The sequence below is a fragment of the Microcebus murinus genome, chromosome 4, assembly GCF_040939455.1.
Source record: "Microcebus murinus isolate Inina chromosome 4, M.murinus_Inina_mat1.0, whole genome shotgun sequence".
NCBI classification, from domain to species: Eukaryota; Metazoa; Chordata; class Mammalia; order Primates; family Cheirogaleidae; genus Microcebus; species Microcebus murinus.
Genome location: NC_134107.1, coordinates 58045439 through 58057925, shown reverse-complemented (window position 1 = coordinate 58057925; position 12487 = coordinate 58045439). Strand labels below are relative to the sequence as shown.

The following is a 12487-nucleotide window of genomic DNA, read 5'->3' as shown; positions in this document are numbered from 1 at the left end:
GCCCTCACACTTCCTTTTCCCGGGTCCTCAAGCGTGCCCTACGTACGACAACAGCCGATAGGGGCCAATCAGAGGGCGGTGCGAGGGGGTGGGGCCATAGTTTAAATTAATTGTGCGCTCACAGCACCGGCGCGAGCCCGCGACGAGGTGTGCGATCCAGGGGGATCACTAGGCGAAGCGGGAGCTCGCGGCCAGGTAACCGGCGCGGGCCCGCGGCTGGCGTGTGGTCTGGACGCCCGCAGGGATGCCCAGGCCTAAAGGGGTTGCTGGAGAGGCCGGTACGAGCGGAAAGCCTCCTTCGTAACAGTCAGAAAGGGGAGAGTCTATGGGGGTAAGGTTTGTAAGGAGAAGGGCACATCTAGGGGGAGGAGCTGGGGTGTCTGAGGGGGAGGGTCTGTTTGGGGGCGTGTCCGTGGATTTATGTCTGAGGACGTCGGTGGTAGCGGGTAGTGCAATTTCATGACAGCCTTGTAACTTGAGGGGTCCTGTAATGGAAAGTCCTCGCCTATTATTATGAACAATAGCAGTAGTAGTTATAGTAGTACAGTAGTAAACATTTTCCAAGCACCAGCTACGTATCTGGCATTGTGCTACACCTTTCATAAAGCTCAACTTTTTAATCTTCTAACAGCCTTATTAAAGATGGGGACCTTGAGGTTTTAGTGTTTAACTTGGCCATGCTTACATAGCTAGTGCGAGGTTGGCTATACTGGGGGTTTTGAGGGTTGGGCATAAATGAGGACGGGGGAGGGGCTTGTGAGGGTGCTCGTTGTGTTGAACTGGTCACTTAATTTATTTTCAGCTTCACTTTTCAAATATGTAAACAATGATCTTACCTGCCTAATGTACTTACTGGGGTTGTTGTGAGGATCAAATTAGCTAAGGTGTTTCATGCAAGCACCTTAGAAAGTACAAATTTATGACTACAAATGATGTGACTGTGTGAAGGTTGTGGGTGAGAGAGAGCTCAACGGGGTTGATGGTTCCTCCTCTGGATACCTCTTTTGCTTACCTCTGAGGTAGCACTTGTCATCTGGTGCTCTAAGAGTCTCTGTTTGTCTGCCTTTGTAGATAATGAGAGACTGTTTTTTGTCACTGTATCCTGATGGCTATGTGGGATTTGAGACATGTCATGACCATTAATGTATATTAATATTTTAGAATGATGTGTTTTCTTGGGCTGGAAAGGGGATAGGAGTCTGTCTTACCCATCTTCATTTAGTAGCTTTTGAACCTCAGTAATAAGCAAACCCTGCCAGGTGTGGTGGCTCACACCTGTACCCAGCAACTCCAGAGGCTAAGGCAAGAGGATGGCTTGAGGCCAGAAGTTTGAGACCCTCCAGAGCAACATCGTGAGACACTGTCTCTAAAATATATATATATTTTTAAGTTAGCTGGGCATGGTGGCGAGTGCCTGTAGTCATAGCTATTTGAGAGGCGCAGAGTGAGGAAGATTGTTTGAGCCTGGAAATTCAAGGTTGCAGTGAGCTAGAATGGAGACACTGCACTACAGCCTGGGCAACAAAGTGAGATCCCTATCTCTAAAAAAATTTTTTTTAAATAAAAATAAGTTTTAAAAAAATACAAAAGAAAAAAAACAAATAAAGCTAACTTCTTTTCTGGAATGGCACTGCCTCCTGAAAATGTAATTGTATTTACTCGCTTTTTTCTTCATTTTCTTTTTTTTTTTTTTTTTTTTTTTTTTTTGAGACAGAGTCTCACTTTGTTGCCCAGGCTAGAGTGAGTGATGTGACGTCAGCCTAGCTCACAGCAACCTCAAATTCCTGGGCTCAAGAAATCCTGCTGCCTCAGCCTCCAGAGTAGCTGGGACTACAGGCATGTGCCACCATGCCCAGCTAATTTTTTCTACATATATTAGTTGGCCAATTAATTTCTTTCTATTTATAGTAGAGACAGGGTCTCGCTCTTGCTCAGGCTGATTTCGAACTCCTGACCCCAAGCAATCCACCTGCCTCTGCCTCCCAGAGTGCTAGGATTACAGGCGTGAGCCACTGTGCCCAGCCTGTATTTACTTGCTTTAATCGATGCTTTCCTCTCTCTAGTATCTGTTGCCTGGTCTTTTGTTTCCAAAGTTCTGAGTTGTCAAGTGTATTACTCTGTGGTGGGCAGAAATCTTTGATAGTATGTGAGGTGGGGCTCTCTATCTTGTGGAGATCTTTACTGCTGCGAATATGTGGGAACCTGGCCTGAGCATTCAAATCAAGTAAGGTAGCTTTCAGTCAGCAAGGATGGGTGTATGTGTTCCCTCCCTGTTTCTTTTCTTTCTTTTTAAAAATTTTTTTTCCTGCAAATTCTTCCACATCCTGATCTCCCTCTCTATTTCTGTGTGGCATTTTCTCTTTTAGAGGAAGAAGCACATATTTCTCTGTAAAGCTTCCAAAGTACTCTTTTCTTGGCCCATCAAGCAAATGATGACTAATTGTAATGCCTCAATCCAAGTCCACAGCCAAAATCTGTACTCCTCAAAAGCTAGAAGATCTTACCTGAAAGCTCATTAAGAAACATTTCTATTTAGAATGTTCTTTTTTACTTTTGGAATATGGGAGTGGGAAGAATGCCCTGAACTAAGCCTTGAGTTCTAGAACTTAGGATGAGGGCCAAGCCCTGCCTCAGATTCTGGAACAGAGTTAATCAGGGGCTGTTTTGAAAGCTGTGTCTAATTGATAAAACCCTATGGTCAGAACGTATCCTGAGGGTCATTTAATTCAGCCTCTTACACTAAACATATCAAAAGTTGTTGTCTAGACTCAAAATGAGTACTTCCAAGAATGAAACAATTCCCAGAATTAATCCATCTCAATGTTGGAACAATTCTAATTAATGATAATTTTTGTTTTGTGCTGTTAGTGATTATTTTGTTTCACCCATATATGTTTGCTGTTTGTTTCTTTTTTTTTTTTCCTGAGACAGAGTCTCACTATGTTGCCCGGGCTACAATGCTGTGGCATCAGCCTAGCTCACAGCAACCTCAAACTCCTGGGCTCAAGCGATCCTCCTGCCTCAGCCTCCTGAGTAGCTGGGACTACAGGCATGCGCCACCATGCCTGGTTTATTTTTCTATATATTTTTAGTTGGCCAATTAATTTCTATTTATAGTAGAGACCCCGTCTCTAGTATAAATAGAAATAAATTAATTGGCCAATAATATATATAGAAAAAATAAGCCAGGCATGGTGGCACATGCCTGTAGCCCCAGCTACTCTGGAGGCTGAGGCAGGAGGATCGCTTTAGCCCAGGAGTTTGAGGTTGCTGTGACCTAGGGTGACACCACTGCACTCTAGCCTGGGCAACAAAGCGAGACTCTGTATAAGAAAGAGAGAGAGAGAGAGAGAGAGAGAGAGAGAGAGGGGCAGAGAGAGAGAGAAAGAGAAAGAAAGAAAGAAAGAAAATGTTATTTTATTGAAATTCTGGGTTTTTGTTGTTACTCTTGTGAACTATGCTCATTGCTTCTCTGTCATTTGGCTAAGATCAACTGGAGAACTATGTTTATAATTTAACTATTTTATTGTAGGTAACCTGTCTTTCTCTCTGGTTGTTTTTAAGATCTTCTTTGTGGTTATTTGTGTTCAGTGGTTTTATTACATGGTGTGAATTTAATTTTATTTTTCCCATGGGATATCCAAACAGAGATTTTGTATCTTTCAGTTTTGTAGAAATTCCCAGTTGCCATCTCTTTAAATAGTGCCTCTCCCAAGATCTCATATTAAACTGATGTTGGACATTCTTATTCTGTCTTCCACATCTCTTATTCTTTCTTTCATAATTTACATCTCTATCTTTCTTTGTTAACCTCTAGGTAATTTCCTTATATGTATCTCCTGGCATACAAATTTACTTTTCAGGTCTAATTTGCATTTTGAGTTCTTATTTATTTATTTATTTATTTTTTGAGACAGAGTCTCGCTTTGTTGCCCAGGCTAGAGTGAGTGCCGTGGCATCAGCCTAGCTCACAGCAACCTCAAACTCCTGGGCTCGAGCGATCCTTCTGCCTCAGCCTCCCAAGTAGCTGGGACTACAGGCATGCGCCACCATGCCCGGCTAATTTTTTTTTTATATATATATATATCAGTTGGCCAATTAATTTCTTTCTATTTATAGTAGAGACGGGGTCTCGCTCTTGCTCAGGCTGGTTTCGAACTCCTGACCTTGAGCAATCCGCCCGCCTCGGCCTCCCAAGAGCTAGGATTACAGGCGTGAGCCACCGCGCCCGGCCTGAGTTCTTATTTTTATTAGCTACCTTTTTCATTTCTTAGAAGAACTCTTTGGTTCTTTTTCAATTTTTTTTTTTTTTTGAGACAGAGTCTCATTCTGTTGCCTGGACTAGAGTGCCATGGCATCAGCCTAGCTCACAGCAACCTCAAACTCCTAGGCTCAAGCAATCCTTCTGCCTCAGCCTCCGGAGTAGCTGGGATTACAGGCATGTGCCACCATGCCCGGCTAATTTTTTCTATATATTTTTAGTTGACCAATTAATTTCTTTCTATTTTTAGTAGAGACGGGATCTCGCTCTTGCTCAGGCTGGTTTTGAACTCCTGACCAAATTTTTTGTCTATTTTTAGTAGAGATGGGGTATTGTTGCTCCTCAGACTGGGCTCAAACTCCTAACCTTAAGTGATCCTCCCATCTCAGCCTCCCAGAGTATTAGGATTACAGGCATGAGTCACTGTGCCTGGCCTCAAATCTATTTTTTATGGTATCTTGTTTTCAGTTCATTTTGTGTCTATAATAATTTTAAAGAAATTTAATTTATAGCCTCTATCATATTGTTCAGTTATCTGAAGTTTTTAGGGGTATAATCCTGCCATTTGTTGTAACTGACACTTATGATATTATGTCCTCAAGTATTTTGTAATTTTGGATTGTGAGCTCATCTTCAGAGGAGCATCATCTATGATAATCTTATGTAGCCTGGGCTGAGGTCAGTTTTCTAAAGAGCTTTTTAAATTTATAACAAATCAACTTTGTTTAGGTATAATTTATGTACCATAAACTTTATTTAAATTAAAAAGAGTTTTGGGCTGGTCCAATGGTAGTGGGTTATCAGAACTCATTGACATTAGTGTCACTAAAGTTGATGTATAACCCCCCAATGCTAAATTTGACTGGCTAAAAAAAAAGGAGTTTTGGAGATGTATACACCTGTAAAAGGTGACCACAGTCAAGATCTGAGTATTCCATCATCCCCAAAAGTTTCCTCATGCTTCTTCATCGAGCTTTCCTTTTATCCTGGTTCCAGGAACTACTGATCTGGTTTTTGTTGTTACATATTAATTTATGTTTTCTAGAATTTTATGTAAATGAAATATTACAATGTATGTTCTTTTGTGCCTGGCTTCTTTCATGTAGCATAATTTGAGATTTATCCATTCAGTTACATGTATCAGTCACTTGTTACTTTCTATTGCTAGGTAGTATTTCATTGTATGGCTATATCATATTTTGTTTATCATTCACTGTTGATGGAAATTTGGCTCATTTTCAGTTTTTGGCTATTGTAAATAAAGTTGTTATAAGCATTCATGTACAAATCTTTAAATGCATCTATATTTTCCTTTCTTTTTTGGTGGCATGGCTGAGTTCTATGGCAGATGTATGTTTAACTTTTTAAGAAATTGTCAGTTTTCCAAAGTAGTTGTGCCAGTTTATGTTCCTATAAACTGAATGCTCCAGTTACTTCATATTCTTGTCAACACTTGGTATTGTCAGTCTTTTAAATTTTAACCACTCTCACAGAAGTATAATAGTATCTTATTATGGTTTTAATTCATTCATGTTTTCCTGATAACTGATGATGTTGAACATCTTCTCATGTATTAATTGGCTGTTTTTATTTCTCCTAGAGTAGCTTTGTGTTTACTTCTGCTGGGCACTCAAGGCTTTTCCCAGCCTGGAACCATAATGCTTATAATTTTGCTCTGCTTGTAGATTTCTAGGCCATAAATGCTGTATAAAATTGAACTCCAAATCCACTTGTATACGTACTTATGGTTTTGAATTCCTAGAAGGTTTTTTCTTCCTACTTAACTGGGTGAGCAGGGCAAACTTCTTTATTTCCCTGTGGACAGATATTTTTCCTAATCTGTCTTTTTGTTGGGTACAAACTTGTGGGTCTCAGCCTCTATAGGGGGATCTCAGTTGCCTTTTGCAGGCTTAAGACCTATGAGCGTGTCATAAGTTCCTCACACTGCTAGGACAACTATGCCATCAGCTCACTAATCCAGTTTTCATTTCTTTGTTTCTGGTTCCTGGGATTTCCCTTACTTTCTTGTGAGCTCAATTTATCTATGTGTCAGTTTGGATCCAATCAGTAAAATGGAAACCACACACTAGTTATTTTAATAGAATGAACTCTATAATAAAGGAAACTGGTTTAAGCCCTTGTTTGGAGGGCTGAAAAAGCAAAAAGGAATCTTAAAGTAACTTTGACATAAATACAGCCTTATGCAACTTTCTCATCTAGGACTGAAAAACAAAGGGAGGAGGTTTGGGGTTATCAGAACCTAGAAGTCAGGAGGGATCTGGAGGAGCTGTACCCAGATTCTCTAAGGAGAGGGTGTTGCCTGGTGCTGCTGGTTTCTTAGGAGCTCACAGGAGGGGCTTGGAGGAGCCCTGCCCAGCTGATGCTAGTGTCTCTGAGGGGCACAATGAGGCTGGCTCTGGGAGTTTAGAGGGAACCTGGAGGAACCACGTGCTGTTGTCAAGAAACAGCAAGCTATAGGAAGGAGGAAGTCCCTTGCAGCCTCCTCCTGCCTTCTGTTTTCCCTTTAGCACCCCCTGTTGATAGAACCTAACAGGGAACCAGCTGGCAAAAGTGAACTGGAGTTGGTGGAGCCCCAGCCCCAGCATCACAAAGCAGATCACAACGGAGTAGGGTGTGGATCCTGGCCTCTGGTTTTGTGTTCTTATAGGGTCACATAAGTCTTTCTCCTCATCTGCACGACAGGCATGTATATATTTGAAAAAAGGTTTTTTGTTCTCTTCTGGCTGGACATGGGTAGTTCTTCCCCTACAATTTTTTAAAAACCCGTTCTTCATGGGGAGTATTCCCCACCTGATGACACACTTCTAGACCTTTCACCATTGTCATTGGCACTCTTCCTCTGTATGTACTCTAACTTTGCTGTTAAAAGGTGGGGTACCGGGTGGTCTTCTACTAAAGCAACCTGAGACTGCATTAATGTTTTGGGTAGCTCTCACAGACTTGTGGTTCACAGAGAGTATACTTAGTAATACTTAGTTAATGGTCTCTCCTCTACCTCCCACCATAGGCAGCTTTTTTTTTTTTTTTTTTTTTTTTAGGCAGCCTTTTTAGTATGAACTGTTTGTTCTACCATTCTTTATTTCTTTGTTTGGTGATTTTATTATAAATATAGGACTTTACACTTAATCCTGTTAACTTATTTGTGGTAAGGTCAGACCTATTAAGATCTTTTTGCCAGATGAAATCTAAAAACATTGCATTTTCTTTCCTTCACAGTTTAATTCCAAAGCTTGAAAAGCAGGTCTTATATGTTTTCATTCTAAGTCTTTGGTAAAAATGCGAAACATGGTAGGTTTGAGAAGCAAGCTCCATGTCACAGCACTATAGATCTTACTCCAGTTAATGGAGGTTTCGGAAGAATAGTTTTAACTATTCCTACTTGGACTGGCAAATTAGAGGAGGAGCCATCTGGAAAGGGCAGAATCTTGGCTGTCATTGAGGGGAGGAGGGAACCAAGGTTAAGGGTTGGCCATTAGGTAATCAGTCGCCCTAATAAGGGGCCACTTGGCAGAAGTAAAATGATCTGGTGGATGTAGAAGGGGGAGAGGGCATTATTGCACAGCATGCTCCTGGGTTGAGGAACTGCTGTTGGCAGCTGTGTGGCCTGCTCTTTTGTCGTATTTAAGGGCCAGTTTCTTTGAAGCCAGCACAGGAAATGCCAGTGATTCAGCCTTGCAGATTTCTTCTGCCTTATTGCAGCTGAGGACTGGTTTATCTGGTAAGGAGTAAAGACTGCATATATTTCTGGCATATTTATTTGATCACTTGAGTGCCTTCCTGTGACTGGCCAGAGACACTTGTTTTGCAGGCTGTAAAGGTTTTTGGTACCCTATGGCAAGGTGGATGCCATGTGACCTCAGCACCTAGTCCTCTGTTTGGGCAGCAGCTGCATTCTGCCCTGTAAGTAGGCATTTTTTGAGTATCTATACTTCTGTGATGGCCTCAGTGAGGAGTGGGGTAATAGCTTTGATTTCAAGCTCTTCTATGTTTCCTGTGGTGTTACAATATGAGTTTTGGGGAAACATTTTGTTCCCTAAGTTTCCTACTGTATCCTTCATGAACTGCAGTAACGTGGACTCTGTCTGGTTGCTAACCTTCAAAACCTAGTTTCCTTAGGCAGTGAGCAAATACCTAATATGTGCCTATTATATCTGTCACAGAGCTGAGTATATAAAGAAGTGTATAGTACAGAATTTCCCTCCTTACCAGTTTATTTTGAAAGCTTTGCTTTCAACATTTGCTTTCTTTCATTTTCTGAACTTTTTGACTGTTAGACGTACACATCCCTAAATATTTCAGCATTTTCTAAAAACAAGAGTTTCTTCCTATATAACCACAAATTAACACTCAGGACATTGAACATTGATTTAATACATCCCATGTATAATACTTGTTCAGATTTCTCAAATTTTTCCAATGATGTCTTTTATAGATTTTTTCTGTTCAGGATCCATTGCAGGATCATGCATGCATTTAGTTGCCATGTTTTGTCGTGTCTTTAGTCTGCTTTAACCTTGAACAGTTCTTTTTTTAATCCTGAATGCCTTTTTGTTTTTCACAGCAATTCAAACATTCAGGTTAGTTGTTTTGCAGAACGTATCTTAATTGGATTTGTATGATTGTTTCCTCTTGATCAGATTCAGGTTTTTTGTAGAATAATCATGTAGGTTAATACAGTAGTTTGATTAATGAAGCTAACATTAAATCACATAAAAGTATCTGATTTTGCAAACTGTATAATTTAGCACTTGATTGTGTCGTCTAATCTATAAGCCCTATAGGAATTGAGAGAAGACAGAATTCCGTAGGACTTGAAATGACCAGGAATGAAATGATTTTGGCAGGTAGAAAGGGTTTGGAAGATGGATAGAATTTGAGGCAGTTAGAGTATGGTTAGATAAGCTGTGATTTGGGCTCCCTATCCCACTATTAAGGTTATATGTCATGAAACGTACATTTGAGTGTTCTATATCTTCCATGCTGTTTGTACTACTGGGAAGCCTAATAGTATAGAGCTCTTGCTTTGTCCTCAGGTGTAGAGACTATGCCTAGCATTTTACCAGCTGCCTAACCTTAGGGAGGTTTGCTTGCTTGCAAGATAGAAAGAGTATTAATAGGCTGGTCCAAGCGCAGTAGTGTTTATAACTAATTGATCACAACCAGTTACAGATTCCTTTGTTCCTTCTGCACTCCTACTGCTTCACTTGACTGCCTTTAAAAAAATTAATTAAAAAAAGAGTGTTAATGACTATTTCAAAGGTTATTGTGATGTTCACAGTGAAATATTGCATAAATATTTGAATGCCTTTAGGAAGGGGCAGTGCTCCCTAGTTCTGTTATATGCCTCATTGGAGAATTCATTTTTGTTATCTGCCTGACACCTGTTACCTGTCTGAATTTATCACTCCTTGGTAACTGAAGGCATGGAAATGAGACGGGGCGTGGCTTATGCAGAAAGAAGTGGGAAGACTGGTTTGATTAGTTCAGAGTATACTCTGGGAAATAGTGGGAAATAGGTTGAATAAATGACCTGAGTCCATACAGTGGCGGACTTGGAAAATTAAGCCAAAGAATTTAGGTATGACGATTTAGGGAGAAGAAAACCATGCAAGGTTTTTGAACAGCAGAGAGAGACTTGAAAATGAGGGTTGTGGAGCCTCCCGAGGAAGGACCTTCCTGGTTTAGAGACTGGAATCCTAATAGGCAGGGCCTTCCCAGTGCTGACCAAGTGGGGGTGTGGTTTGGCAGTCTTGCTACGTGCGGCCAGAATTTCTGCCCCACTGACTCTTCCTGCTCTGCCACTGGCTCACCCCATTGACCTGGCCTGCATGGCTTTCCTTCTGCTTGCTGTCTGATCCACAGAACGCTGAGGCTGCCCAGGATGATACGAGGCTGTGCTGACCTACAGTGGGTGGGATGGGGGAATGAATAAGCATTCCTGTCCCTTTGCCCCTTCCCTGGGTAGAGGCTGATTCTAAGCCAGACCGCCAAGGATCACTGTGTCCCAGCCTGTGGAGGCTGATACGAGGCTGTGCTGACCTACAGTGGGTGGGATGGGGGAATGAATAAGCATTCCTGTCCCTTTGCCCCTTCCCTGGGTAGAGGCTGATTCTAAGCCAGACCGCCAAGGATCACTGTGTCCCAGCCTGTGGAGGCTGTCCACCTGGAGGTAAGTCAAAATGGTTCCTGCCTGCTCTCTTCCTTTTCATAGGTCAGCTTTGTCCTGAGCAGGATTTCTGCTACTTTTTTTTTCCTTGATCTATGTTCTTCAAAGTAACTGTCTTTCAGTAACTCGAAGCAGGGGGTGGACAGACAGGTTTAATAAACATATTTTTGTAAGATGGGAGAGGGGGTCCAGAGGTTTTCACTGGGCCCTTGCTCTGAGGTAAATTGCCCAGAATTCTTGTAAGCCAGACACTAAAAATGGCTCATACTCATCGGGGCCAGTGCAGAGAAATCCTGGTCTAAGCCATTATTTCTCAGCTACTGGGCTTCAGAACCATTCTTGGTGTGCTTTAGTGTTCTGAGTTATCTCCCTCCTTTTTTTTTTTTTTTTTTTTTTTTTTTTTTTTAAAGACAGAGTCTAGCTTTGTTGCCCAGGCTAGAGTGAGTGCTAGAGTGAGTGCCGTGGCGTCAGCCTAGCTCACAACAACCTCAAACTCCTGGGCTCAAGCAATCCTGCTGCCTCAGCCTCCCAAGTAGCTGGGACTAAAGGCATGTGCTACCATGCTCGGCTGATTTTTTCTACATATATTAATTGACCAATTAATTTCTTTCTATTTATAGTAGAGACGGGGTCTCGCTCTTGCTCAGGCTGGTTTCGAACTCCTGACCTCAAGCAATCCTCCCGCCTCGGCCTCCCAGAGTGCTAGGATTACAGACGTGAGCTACGGCGCCCAGCCTATCTCCCTCCTTTTGACCAGAATGAAAGATAGAAGTGAGGAGCAGGGAAGGGGCGGCTATATGGATAGATACGTGCTGTGAGTTAGGGTATCTGGGTTTCTAGTCCTGATGGTTCTAACCAGCTTTGCAACCATGGACAAATTGCCTAACACCAATAGACTGGCCTTTTCTCATATGTAAAAAGGTACAGTTTAGATTATATGATTTTTGAAGATTTCTTCCAGGGCCAAAATTTATGATTATATAATGTGTGATTATAAAGTAATAGTTTAATTTTTCACAAATGACAGTTATTGTACATATCTTGCCCCCTTAATTGCAATTGTGGGACAATTATAATACAATGTTTGTTAAGTTTGTCCTCTTCAAAGTAATTGTGTTCTCAGCCTTTACATTTATTCCGGCGAGGCTGCTAGTGCTCAGAACATTTTGGGCCCATGACCCAATCTTTTGCGTATCCTCAGAGGTAGCGAACCTTCACTCTTGCTTGGTGGATTCAATTTTTGGAAACACTCAGAAGATACTGTGAGCCAAAGAATCAAGTAAGGCAATACCTTTTTTGGTGAAGAATAAGGCGTGACTATAAAAGAGTGTAAATCCTATTTTTTCTGTGTGTCTCACATGAAATAGACTTTAAAGGCAGTTCCCAAATAAGTGTTTTGTTAAAATAAGTAAATAGGTTCCGAAGGAGAGTATTTCGATTACGGTTTTCATCTGATTTAATAACATTGGAAATGTATGCTTAAAAACATGAGTCACCTCCCACAGAAGGTGAATTTGGTTTAAAAAAAGTCACTTTATTTTATACTCACTGTGCATATGTGCGCTTCTAGGTCAAGGTGACTAGAAAGTGGAGAAAATTAGCCTTTCTCCTGGTAGTCCTCCCAAATCACACATGTGGTCCGAAGGGGGTTAGAACATGTTGCTGTAGGAAATTACAGCTGAGGAGCATTATAGTCCCATCTCCAGAAGACCTGCAGAGTTAAGAGTTCTTCAGGCTGTGACAGCCACTGCTAACCAGCAGGCTAGAACCAATCAGGATGATTCCCAAGTGGTGGGGCTGAAGCACATGGTTTGGTAGCCCTAGTCTTTTTTAGGAGAAATGATGTATTGATGTATTAAATCACTTCATTGATTTTTTTTTTTGTCAGCTGTGGTGGGTTTGAGAAAAGGTAGGGGTGGGCAGGAACTTATCTTGAATGCATTCAAATTAGGCTGATTATAGTACTCTGGAATCTGCTCCTGGACATGGTGGTCTTGTTAACTCATCAGTAAAATGAGGTGTTAGGCAGCTTGGTCGAA

At 41.5% G+C, this 12487-nt stretch overlaps 1 protein-coding gene across 3 annotated transcripts in view; it reads left to right on the top strand.

The window, feature by feature from the left end:
- The first annotated feature begins 174 nt into the window (after positions 1–174).
- Positions 175–12487, top strand: part of NUMA1 (nuclear mitotic apparatus protein 1) — a 72228-nt gene continuing 59915 nt past the window's right edge. For 2 of the 3 annotated variants that reach the window (XM_012744939.3, XM_076002266.1), the window contains exon 1: positions 10061–10451. The gene's annotated coding sequence lies outside the window, so the exon portion shown is untranslated. Of the gene's footprint in view, positions 196–10060; positions 10452–12487 lie in introns of those variants that run through there. The other variant, XM_012744942.3, reaches the window with a different exon arrangement.